Source organism: Helianthus annuus, chromosome 17, assembly GCF_002127325.2.
Source record: "Helianthus annuus cultivar XRQ/B chromosome 17, HanXRQr2.0-SUNRISE, whole genome shotgun sequence".
NCBI lineage: Eukaryota > Viridiplantae > Streptophyta > Magnoliopsida > Asterales > Asteraceae > Helianthus > Helianthus annuus.
The window spans coordinates 183,898,274-183,911,776 of NC_035449.2; the positions used below are offsets into that span (position 1 = coordinate 183,898,274).

Genomic DNA, 13,503 nt, shown 5'->3' on the forward strand with positions numbered 1-13,503 from the left:
TTTTAGTAATATATTGAAATATGTTGAAAAATAAAGTAAAATAAAAGCAATCATGTTTGCCACAGAATCCCTAAGTATTTGAATTATTTCCACCATAAAATCAACATATTAATTCTCATTTTCCAAGTCATTGAAATAGTTTCAAGATTAAGAAGGCAAAAAAAGTGAAATAATGCACAATAATCATGTTAAAGACTCTAGTAAATAAAACAACCAACGTACTATTGATATAAATAAAACGAAAAGATAAATAAATGATGAAAATTACGTTTCCATAGTTTGAAATACTAACAGAAAGCCTATTAATCTAATACTTCTATTTTTTGGAGTTTTGTAACCAATAACCTCACCTTCATTGTTGACCAATTGAACAAACGATCATCACCAAACGAAATATGTTCGACTTGAATTATCTCTAGTAACACTAAACCTATTGTAAACAATAGAAAACCTATTAATCTATTACTTCTACTTTTTAGAGCTGAATGCCAAATTTACAGCCTATCGCAAGACAAAGTTGGAGGGATTATGAAACTATAAAGCTATAAAATAACTAAAGGGGTCGAGTTTGAGTGACACTATTTTAAGTGCATAAGGGGCCTTTAGGAAGAAAGGAACAATACAATCTAATAAAAATATAAAATATATAGTTTGAGTGACACTATTTTAAGTGCATAAAGGGCCTTTAGAAAGAAAGGAACAATACAATCTGATAAAAATATAAAATATATACTTATAGTGCTAATACCCGTGAATTTCACGGGGCAGACAAAATAATACGAAACATTATATGTTTATCATTAACACATCCAAGTTGTTGTTTATAACCAAATATTATCCAATACAAAAGGTTTATAAACCAAAAAAAATCCACGTAATGAATTTAAAATTAATATAAAAAAACAACACATAAGAACTATTGTTGGATCAAAGAGTTCAATATTAATTTTTTTCTATTTTCCATTTAATTCGTTATCCTATTTAAAATCCTAAATTAATTGACCCGTAAAGATCAATAGACGTCCATGGACTTTCAAAAATGGTTCGCTTGCATCTTTTGCTTCGTGGACATTTTACGCTCTTTTGGGTTACTTTACATTATCCCTGTTATTCTTCATATCAACCAAAAACCTCTACGAAGTAATGCGCTTTCTCTACCAATCAAGTGCTCTAGAAATTTTCAAGACGTATTATTTGGGTCAACCACTTCCTCCACTAAGAAGAGATTACCATTTTTCCAGCATTTAACTATAACAAAATCAAAAATTTAAGATATACAAATTATTCTTTATATACCAAAGTATTTTCATTAAGTGCAAGCCTTAACTTAGGAGCAATACTCTCATATGACGTAACTTTAGAAATAAATTGTATGATACCTCACTGCTGGTGACATTTCCCTTCCATATATCACCAAGAATACACTATGCCAAACACACTAACTTGTTAAATGCTATTGAAGTCATAAAGATTATATATAAAAAGTCAGTGATAGAACTATGAGGATGCTTTAGCATACCTCTTAATTGTTAAATGCTATTGAAGTTATAAAGATAAAAAAAAAAAAAAAGCCAGGGATAAAACTGTGATGATCCTTTAGCATACCTCTTCATCTTTATCAGGAGCAACAAAAGCAAGCGGTTCAACAACAATCATTTGTATTATTGGAGAAACTTCCATGATTTTGTCAGGCATGTTAGCAAAAACAGGCCAAGCTTTTAGGTTATCAAAACGTTTTCCCTTGGATAAAGAAACATCCAAATAGAAAGACCTACAGACACGCCCCATTTTTTCTTTAACTTTACATAAAATTGAGAAAGCATACTTTTTGACCAAAAGTTTTAAGAGGTTATCATCAACAGTTTCAATTGTGGTTTAAGGCCAAGTCAGTACCCATCTCCTAGTGGATATCCTTTCGACATCCATCTTGTCTACAAAAACAAACAAAATACATCAATCTCAAGTTGCAAACTAATTCCATTTAAACATTCACACAAACACTTTAGGCACTTTAAAAAGTTATCACATTCTCACCAGCCACCATGATTTCTCAGTCTAACCATCTAACCATCTGACTATACCATATTTTTTTTATGCTTAAATTCTCTAAATTCTATTTTGAAACCTTCTGTTCAACTCATGGTTTGGCAACCCATTGTATTTGAATCAAATTCAAACTATAAGAAAATCGATATATAACAGTAAAGAACAATCAAGAAAAACATATATTTAGATCCCGTCCTTTTTCTTTTTGTCATTCCGAAAAGAGTAGTACACCTTTATGATTTTCATGAAGTAAAATTTCCAATTCCCTTCTTTAAATTTATGTCTTTATAATTAAGTAAATCATGTATTAAAACAGAATCATAAGGCTATTTTCTTGAAATTTATTTTGACTATATTTGAAGTATAACACCTATTTTTTGGTTTAAGGCTTAACATCGTAAAAGAGTAATCGATAGGCAAAACTAACTTTTTTACCAGCAAAGCAAAACGGTTGAGAGAAAAATTACGAAGAGGACTATATTTGAAGTATAATACCTATTTTTTGGTTTGAGCTTAACATCATAAAAGAGTAATCGATAGGCAAAACTAACTTTTTTACCAGCAAAACAGTTCAGAGAAAAATTACGAAGAGGGGAAAGATCATTACCTTCTTCTCATCATTGTCGCTCAGCTTTTTTCCCTCAATAGCCATATTTTTTAACTCTATTCCACCCTAAATCGCTGCTTCTTGTTACCATCATCAAGCTACTGATTCTTATTGAGTGCTCCATGGCCGCTGGTCTCAACAGCCAAATGTTAACTCCTCACCAATTGTAAAAGAAGCCAAGTCAAGAGACATGATATTTATTCCCTAATTAAGAAAACGGCCAATCATATAAGTACGTAGAAATTCAGTTAAGATGATTAGATGATTACCTTAATCCCTAAATAACATTTGTTTTATGTGTCCTAAATAGATGATTACCTTAATCGCTAAGAAAGTGAAAGTTGATTTTGGTGGTGACGGCAGTTTGGAAATCATAGAGATGACAACAACGAATACATGTATACATGTCAAGACTTAGCATGATACACAAAAGAAATAACTATTAGTATGTTAAAGACTTAAAGCAATACCAATTGAATAATTAGGACACATAAAACAAATGTTATTTCACCTATAAACAAAAACAGGACATTTTGGCCTTACCTCAATCAATGATATTTATATTATTGTAATATTAACAACCATAAGCTACAACTTGTGCAGTTGTGCAGACCTAAAGCACATATGAAACAACGCTGAGCCAAAGCCTTCGGTAACGCGCCGGCAACATCTCCAAGACTACCTATACATACATAATTGTTTAAATGCAAGTTATTAGATTAAATTAGCTCATATAATTTAGGCCAACTAAAGGAAGAGATTTAACTATACCTGGTTATTAGAATAAATTAGCACATATAGATAACCCAACTTATATACCTTTGTCAATGGTCCCTTCACGTCCATCTTTCTTAGACCATTGCTTCGGAGGAACACGTTGTGAAGGCGCACATAAAACAGTCTCTATACTCAACAATAGTCTCTCTTAAAATATGAATGAAATAATTAAACCATAAGAAACATTGGAATAAAGTCATATTCAAAACACTAAAAGCACTACATTGGTTGCTACTACAATAAGCAAGTGTAGATATCAAACCAAAATAATAAGATTTATGCTAGATTTCAACAGTCTTAGAAGACTCACCATATGGACGTGTTCACCCTTTTCTATCTTTAAAAAGTTTTTCAACCTGAGATGACAAAAAAATGAAACAACAATCGTATTTAACTCCACAAGTTATCACAGAAAACCGTAACATACCACCATTAAAAATCAGCCGAATATATGAAGTATAATCACCAGGTTTTGAGCCTTTTTTCATCTGTCACGTTTATCGTCCTTTCATTATTTACCAAATCAGTCTAAATATAAAGCACAAAGTATTAGAAACCACCAAATAAAATTCAATCTATTATACTATAACCAAATTAGGGCCACTATTTACCATGCTGCTCCCATCTTGGCCTCCGGCTGAAAACTTTGAGATTCACCGCTCAACTTCCTTTTTAACTTTAACCCTTTAAAATCAATCGCGAAGCATAAGTGATTTTTTTATTTAAATTTATATTTATTCACTTCTTACCTTCTTTAAAGACGTAGAAGCTAGCGATGATTAGATGAACATCGGCAAGATACAAAAAGAAACAAATGATTACTGGTAAACCTAACAAAATTAAGAATATTGGATTAGTAAACGAACTCAAGTGGCACCTAAAATTAAAATATGTTTTTAAAACTGAATTTATCTATATGGAACAAAAGAAATATAACATAATACCTGACCATGAGCGATTCTAACCAACATATGTATCGTCACCACTTTCTTGTCTTTGATAGATCTGATACTACTCATCTATCGTTGCTAGATCATCGCCGTCCACTGAACCCTACCCGTTACTCATTGTTAGACCATCCTCATTCTTAGACCATACGAACCCTAGCCATATAAATCAAAGAACATTATTTTAATTCAAAATATTTTAAATAATTGAAAAGAATTCAAACACACTATGAAGTGAAGTAAGACTCATACAGAATCAATCACAATTAAACATAAAAACTGATAGTCCCTAAAAACAAAACAACTAAAACCCTAATTTCATCAACAGATTAACAAAATATTCAAGGGAATTGAACTGAGACTCATAAAGGATCAATAACAATTAAATATGAAACCCAATAATCCCTGAAAACAATAAAACTAAAACCCTAATTTCATAAACAGATCAACAATAGTGCAAACAAACATAAGTTCAACCACCTGGGGAAACAAAAGGACCGGGTTGTGTGGTTATGAGATAAAAAACCCTAATCGCCTGCCGTATGAGAGAAGATGAAGAAATGGGGAAACAAAAGTACTGGGTTGTGTGTTCTCCGGCCACCGTAGAAAATCAAATCTGGATGAACCCTTTTGATCATCGTCTTCTCCGGCCACCCCGTTTTTTTAGATCTGAACCATCTTATGTTTCAATTAAATTCAAATTCATCGCCTAAAGTATATGAGCATCAAAATCTGAACAATAGAGAAATAACAGAATCATACCTTGGTGTAGACGACATTTGAATATCAGAAATATAACTGATCCAAGATCAAGAAACCTTAGGTGACAACGAACGAAAATCAAATCAATAAACTATTAAAATGAAGAGGAAGTCGTACCTTGCTGATGACGATTTGAGATCCTGAGAGATGCAATGATGAAGGAGAGGCAGAAAGAATGAAGTTGCAGAAACCCTAGGTCGTGAATGAAGTGTGTTGAAGAAGATGAAACCCTATTTGCTGTATATATGGAATGAACCATAATGATCCGAATTAGGTATTCGGATCCCGTGTCGGGTTAATTCAAGGGAAATTAGGAGAATGAATATTTTGGCGGGAAAATGAGCTTTAGAGGCCCTAGGAGGAGGACATGTGTCCCCTAATTAAGGCTTTTATTAGGTTGTATAGATTAGTTTGGCCTTTATGGTGTAAAGTCGAGCGAGCCAACTTGATTTTTAATTAAGCCGAGCTCCAGTTTAAGATTCCAACTCGAATTTAATTTCGAGCTAATCCGAGTCAACTCGGTATAAAGTTTGAGTCGAGCTAGCCTTTGCTCGGCTCAACTTAGCTTGTTAACAACCTTTAAGTGTTGTGTCATTGCTGCATAGTGTGGAAACCCCTCTATATGATAAAACGAGTTTATATTTCTAGGTATAATTTTGATTCGGATTCTATTTTAGAATGGGGTTTTCTAATGGCACACCCCCCTGTCTATTTACACACTTTTTCAATTCAATACACATCGTATAGGCCTATACGATGCGTATTGAATTAAAGTAAAAAACATGGCAGACTGACAGGTGCAGGTTATGTCTGGCGGCGGGCCTGATACGCATCGTATAGGCCTATACGATGCGTATCAGGCCGCTATTTTTTGAATTTATTTTTTGTTGTGTTGTGTCGAATGCGAACCCGAGAAACGAAAGGGATTTCGAGCAGTTGGTCGATGATATGATTGATAAAGATCTTGACACGATTATTTCCATTTTCAAGTATTATTAAAACCATTCAAGCCAACCAGTCTACAATGTGGTTCCCAATTTGCGGAACATAATCCCAGATTATCTAAAGAAACGCTTTTATCATGGGTCATGTGGTAAACAAATACCAAGGGTGTATACAGATCTCTATTCGGTCATCTTTCCAAGCTTTTACACACGAATATGTGGTTCCCAATTTGAGGAACATAATCCCAGACTGTCTAAAAAAGCGCTTTTATCATGTGTCATATTAGATGTGTTATGGTGAGATTTTTCAAGTTTGCACAGTGGGAGAAAAGACCAGCACCTCTGTCAGTATTGTCCTTTAAATTCGCATAAACATATATTCGTTTCATAACCTCCTCCTATAAATCAACCACAACTCACTTGATACGTCTTCTCTGGATCACACATGATAAAAGCGCTTCTTTAGACAATCTAGGATTATGCTACGTTTCTTCAAGATTTACGTCTGATGTCCAAGTTTGATCACATTTGACTTCATCTGAGGCAGTCCAATGACTTTCTTGAGTCACATATCCGACAATAGGGCCCACGGATCTTATGCCCACCCAAGACCGACCTCTGGATCACACATGATAAAAGCGCTTCTTTAAACAATCTGGGATTATGTTCTGTTTCTTCAAGATTTACGTCTGATGTCCAAGTTTGATCACATTTGACTTCATCGGCGGCAGTCCAATGACTTTCTTGAGTCACATATCCGACAATAGGGCCCACGGATCTTATGCCCACCCGAGACCGACCTCTGGATCACACATGATAAAAGCGCTTCTTTAGACAATCTGGGATTATGTTCTGTTTCTTCAAGATTTACGTCTGATGTCCAAGTTTGATCACATTGGACTACATCTGCGGCAGTCCAATGATTTTCTTGAGTCACATATCCGACAATAGGGCCCACGGATCTTATGTCCACCCGAGACCGACCTCTGGACCGCACATGATAAAAGCGCTTCTTTAGACAATCTGGGATTATGTTCTGTTTCTTCAAGATTTACGTCTGATGTCCAAGTTTGATCACATTTGACTACATCGATTTCACGGTGAGTGGAGAAATTAGCGACGGAGAAACTGTTTGTATTTGTGGATTTCGGTTGGTTCAGAAACTTAACAAGAGAAGCAACTAAAAAAGCGGTGAACGGTATTTTAACGTACACACCGCATTCGAAGATCCTTGCATCTCAAGATGAAAACCGAAACCGTTTTTTACTACGGAAACGGTGGCTGTAATAACTCTCGCCAAAATTATTATTTCTTATTTTATTAATGTCTAATAGGAAACCCTAATTGAGAACCCCAAGTAGTATGGCATGACCCATAAATTTTTCAGAACAATCGAAACTAGGATCAGGTCCCCCTAAAACTCAAGGGGGTATTCCCTAATTGATAATTATCCTTAAAATCGTTTGTAAAACGTGAACTTCATTGAAACTTGACTCACCAGGGCTATGTTAGACACGAGGCTACCCTACCCTAAAAAGGTAGCCGTCGCGCCACGCGCCAGGACCAGGTGGGTCTGGCGCGCCACGCGTGAGGGACCATTTTTCAGTATATATATCAGGGGTTTGGCACTTGCATGGTTGTGTTGTTACGACGGAAAAATTCGCTACGTACGAGAAGTTATACACCGTTTCGTTCAAAAAACACACACAAGCACGAATCTCTGCTGCGACAACAGGGTAATAACTCGATCACTGCTACGATACAATGTTTGATCGATTGAAACCGATCAGATGGATGTTTAAGTGCCGCCCGAATTCGGGCTATACTTTGTCATTCGTCGTAAGGGTTTTGATTTCGTGAGTTTGTCGTAAACGTTGTATTAAGTTACTGACCTAGTTTCGTGTGCATTGTTATTTACCTAGATTACAAAACTAAATCAGTAGGCAAGGTTCTGTCTAAATTAAACTTGCAATGTGAGTCATTCTCTTTTTATCAACAATGTTTTACAATACTCAAATTATTTTCAAAAGTTATAGTTACAGGGATTAAGTCTTGGTTATCTTGAATCACTGGCAAGTGGGGTATTGTGCACATTACTAATTTCTGACGGTTAGGTTCACCAACCTAACAGTGACAATCATCACTACTTAGGTGAAAGAACCCAATAGTGGTATGACCATCGTCACCAGGGTGTGACACGGCGCCAGATAAAAATAAGATAGTAGCCATTGTAATCGCTCTTATGCTGTAATCTATAACTAATGTGTCGTTTTACATAACCTGAGTGACTCGCCAGTATTTCCCCGCTGATAAAATCTTTTTAAACATGTTTCAGGTGACTTACTGTGAATCAAGGAAAAGTGCCACGTGGCACTAAAAAGCTTGAAGAGGTGGCTCGGTAAAATAAATAAACATGTTTTGTAAAACAAGGGATTTCCTCGTGAAATTCCCTTTACTGTAAATTATGGAGTTGTCCCAAATTGTGAAATAAAATAATTGGGCATTTTCAGTTTAAAAGATCCTGTCAACATTTCCGCTGCCAAATTAAATAATTGTAACACCTCGAAATTTTGTGTCCAAAAATGTATTGACACGTGTCTTAGGTTTACACGTGGTATTAAATACTAAATAAAGGACTAAAATTGACAAACATTGAAAGTATGTAAATTCGAGGGTTAAAAATGTCAACAAGGGATAAATATATTGTTCAGTAACCCTAAATGATGTTCGTACCTTCAAACGAATGAATCATGGATCGTACGGAACGAATCGTGGAAGAAAGTGAGGAATTACAAACTACAGGGGCCAAATGTGTCAACATGTTTAAGTTATACCTCTGAATGACCTTTGGGCATACCCGAGGCTTTGTAATGGTAAATTATACTCACTAGAATGCGCGATGTAAATTTCGCGAAGTTCCGTTTTAAAACGAGAAAGTTATGATCGAATTCGTTAAAAAGGGTTAAAAGCGTCAAACATTGAAAGTTATGACTTTTCAGGTAGTAATAAATTAACCAAGGGTTAATAAGTTGGGTAAAAGTTCCGAGGCCCTTAATCGTAAATAAACGAGGCCCAAAACGCAAAGTTACCCCTTCGAAACCGAAAGGCCAGGGCAATAATTACGAAAGATTTGAAAATCTTGAAAATAAGGCTTCAGGCAGGCCGCGTTAAGGTATTGAAGGATCTTACGCGGGCCGTGAGCCATGTATAGATCCGGGCTCTGACAATAGGATTCAGGCGACCCGCGTAAAGGTAGGCTGACCTTTTACGCGGGCCGCGTCAGCCCCCCAGTTGCAAATAATGCGGACAGGTTCACTGTTTGCTGTTTTAACCGCCTTAGAATGCCATTATGAGAGCATGGGCGCCCCCTAAACGACCCCTAGCACTCAGGGACACTTGGTGATCATCCAAGAGCACTTGTAGCACTTGTTGTCAAGGATCTAAAGGCTTATGATTGCTATAAAAGGCCACCTTGTAACCACAAGTTCTTCACACCTCAAATCAACTCTTCTGATCATTCCTAGAGCTCAAGTTCCTTCATTTCTCATCTCTGGTCGTGCATAGGACTTTTGTAAGTATGCTCCACCCTTTCTTGGTTAAGTTTTGCTTAGTTTTATCCCAAAAGACAATCCGTCGTAATTAACGATTGACTTTACGATAAATCACAAATGGTCCAGTTATTTGCCGAATCAAAGGTAGTTATATGTTGGTAATCATGTGGGCATTAAACCCCTAAAAGGGCACCCTCTGATTCCCACTCTAACTAGTCCGAATGTCGAGTCAAACTTGCTTAGAAAAAGTCAACAGAATGCTATTTTGCGATTTTATGCATAATCAGTAATGTAGATGGCATGTAACCTGTTTTAACACTCATATAACATGATAATAAGTATATTAACTAGTCTAAGCTTGTTTGATCCGACCATTTACTGTTTTGACCCGGTTCGGAACCGAAAGTCGCAAAACTTTGACTTTTGCTTTGACTTCAGTTCTGACCCGTTATGGTATGATTTAGATATGCCTTAGGACTCTCTTAGGACCAGGTTACATGATGGGATAACCCTCTGTGACCGGTTCGCTGTTTGTCCGAGTCTTTAGCACATTTCCGTTAAATGCTTAAAAGTTGACCGTAACGCCCTTTTTACTTTAAAACGATAATTTTGGACATGTGAAAGGACAATTACCTTAGTTACTGAATTCTAAGCATGTCCCTAAAATTTCATGTCAATCCGAGGTCTAGAATAGGAGTTATGCTAAATAGCGCGATTACGGAAACTTTAAGTACCTAAATGGCGCAATTAGCATAAAGCCTATCTAAACCCAAATTTCGACACCAAATCTTTTACACACTGATGTAAAATAATATTTTGGGATTTTTAAAGATTGTTAATAATTTTTAACCTGCTCATAACCTGCGGTTATGGCATCGGTTCGGTAAATACCGAATATACCCTTTTCGGAGATAACTTGAGTTCTACATGGTCTTTTGGCCCGATTCCAATTACTACTGATTTTAAATAATAAATAAAGTATTTTGGACTTATTAAACTGTTCGGAAAACTCAGATTCCCTGTAGAACTCGGGAACCTCTTTTATAATCTTTAAAATTACCAAAATACCCCTACGGGGCATATATTGGAATTAAACTCATTACGGGCATTATGGAAGGTATCCTACAGATACTACAACTTCTTTAGAGCATATTAACTTAGGAAACCTGTGTAGGACTCTTACGGTTACCCGTTACGCCTTTTGCGCGCACGGTTCGGTTTATGTAACTAGTTTACATAAACTAGCCGAAACGGGTCAAACCTTATCGTTTTTCACTTCAAAATCCAGAGTGTGGTTGTTATACCCATATAAAACAAGTCTTCAAACTTGTTGGGCCCAAACCACATTCCATTCCCGGTTTTCGCCCTTCACGCGATCCAACCGTATTTATCCTTCGAAACTGACCGGTCTAAGCTAAGGCTAAATTAAAGACCCGTTAGGATTCTAATAGGTTATTATAAACCTTCGTTCCAAAATAGGAGACCAGTAAAAGATACTTGCATTTGTTTGATTGAGGATTATTACTTGCTCAGGTAAATACTTTTAACTTATTTTCCGTTATATGAGCTTGGGTTACGGTATTTAAAATGCCGCTTGGTCGGGCAATTGACCCCAACTCATTAGTAGTTGGGTATTATCAATGTGACCCGTTTAAAAGTTGGTTTTGTTGGCTTTACGCCTTTGGGAGCTTAATGACCATGTCCCGGATATCCTTGGCAGCATTTTACGAAATGGCCACGACCTTGACACGCGGGTGTAGGCGTACACCCGACAATGTGTCCATAATTATAAAGGTATAGCCGTTGGTTTTCCCGCCACGGTTTTATGCTATGTGGTGTGTCAATTAACCTTAAACCTGGCACGACCCGGGCGACCGAACGCATAGTGAACATGTAATTCTTTTACAAGATTTAATTTATAAATTATCCCAAGTTATAAAGAGTTTGTGCCTAGTGCATTCAAATCAATTTTATTAAACATTTTTATAAAAGTGTTGGTTGAGTGTATTTACCAGTGTAAACTGACGTATTTTCCCCAAAAAGATTAAATGCAGGTTCTGTACGAAATAGGCTGGCCACTCCTTAAGCATCGTTAGAGTCTCGCAAGCTTGGGATGCCATCCCCTGTTGAACGACTATTCGTGATACTTGGATATTACATTGAATGGTTGAATTATATCTATCTTTATGCTTCCGCTGTGCATTTATATATTGTGTGGATTGACTATAATGTTGCCAACTACGTCACGGTAATCCCCCACCGGGCCCACCGGTGAAACACGTGGAAATCGGGGTGTGACAATAACAAATACCACGGGTTTATGTCCTGCGGCTTCTGGACCGGGTAACACCGGGCCGGGGGCCGTGACAGAAAAAGGTGGTATCAGAGCCACTGATTTAAGCCAATTAAGTATTTAGAAATACTTAATTTTTCTGATTGCCATTCTGTGATTTCCTGAAAATTTAATTTACAATAAATAAAATTTTAACTAAAATTTGTGTGTGTCTTCATGTGTGCTAACAGCATGAATGAACTATCGGAGGCACTCCGAAATTTCACTATCCATACCACCGATATGGATACTACAGGAAACCAATCTGGTTACCAAGCAGATACTGAGGAGCCCATGATGTTCCAGGCCCAACCACAGGAGAAACCAAAGCCTAAAAAGAGGAGGAGAATTTTGGATTGGAAACGTGGACGTAGGAAGAAGCCAGCTGCCCAGAAGGTTAAAAAGACCGAGGATCCAAAGGATAAAGGGAAAAGAAAGGAGATCGGGGAAAGTTCAGGGCAAGCCCAGGAAATGCCACCATGGGATGAGCTTGATCGCAAACTGGCGAATTGTGACCTCATCGGACCTGCCGATGAAAACCTCTTCAATTACCCCGCTGAATCACAACTCCCAGTTAATTTGGAACCCGCTATCCCAGATCCTATTGTCAACCCCTGACTTTTACCCGGGGAGCCGGAAGAATGGTGGACGAGTGATTGGCAATTTCAGAACTTCATGAATAACCCCAACGTCTATTTTCCCCAGTTTGACCCTGAGCTTGCACCAAACCCACCTATGAGCACCGAAAAGGCGAAAACTTAGCTGAACTTCGTCACTATGGTGAGGAACTGGTGGATGCAGGAAATAGAATTTGGGATGTGGGGGAGAAGATCTCATGGAAATACGACGAGAGGGAGCGTCGTTTCTGAAATGCCAGCTGACTGTGGTTGTGTGATTGTGTGGTTGTGTGTTTAATAATAATAAAATAATAAATAATAATAAAAATATAACCATGTAAAATAACTTAAAATAAAACTTTTGTAATATAACTGGTGTGTATCGATGCATACTAATATATATAAAAATATGAGAGTCGCAAAGTCGACAATTTTGGCTATACGTGTTCGAATGATGTTGTGATTGCTTTATTATATTTGGTTGTTATTTATTTTGTGGAAATAATTCATATTGTTAATTATTCATATGGAAAATACGGAAAATTAACCAGTCAATGAAGTTAATCAATCGGAACAAAATAATGAGGATCATTTCCTTAATAGGCAAGATATAGAAAACATCATCGCACAGGGAATAGCCAACGCTATCCCCGCAATTGTCGCTGCTGTTAAAAACCCCGTTGAACCTTCACAAGCCAACCACAGCAAGCGTACTCGCGACGACAATTTTAGTAACAGTGTTAACGGAGGCGGCAACAATGATAATAATGTGGTTCAAGCCCCAGTACTAAAGAAAATGAAAGTTGCAACACCTGGTTGCACTTATATGGAATTTCTTGCCTGTAAGCCAGTCGAATTTGCAGGCAATGAAGGGGCAACTGCTGCACTGCGTTGGTTAGAAAAGACCGAGGCAGTAATTA

The 13,503-nt window shown here is 36.8% G+C and overlaps 1 long non-coding RNA gene across 19 annotated transcripts; it reads right to left on the reverse strand.

Annotated features, from left to right (window-relative positions):
* Positions 1-800: 800 nt before the first annotated feature.
* Positions 801-5,414, reverse strand: LOC110922015. Of its 19 annotated transcripts, XR_004885432.1 has the most exons (13): positions 5,257-5,413; positions 5,140-5,175; positions 4,858-5,046; positions 4,375-4,533; positions 4,180-4,260; positions 4,042-4,114; positions 3,897-3,958; positions 3,741-3,786; positions 3,425-3,556; positions 3,197-3,335; positions 2,654-2,857; positions 1,380-1,931; positions 801-1,248 (listed from the first exon to the last, which is right to left on the reverse strand). It is a non-coding gene; the product is annotated as an uncharacterized LOC110922015 (long non-coding RNA). The 19 variants fall into 19 exon arrangements; XR_004885430.1 differs by having other exon boundaries at positions 1,380-2,857; positions 2,972-3,335; positions 3,473-3,556; positions 5,257-5,414; XR_002582765.2 differs by having other exon boundaries at positions 1,380-2,857; positions 2,972-3,335; positions 5,257-5,414.
* Positions 5,415-13,503: the final 8,089 nt, after the last annotated feature.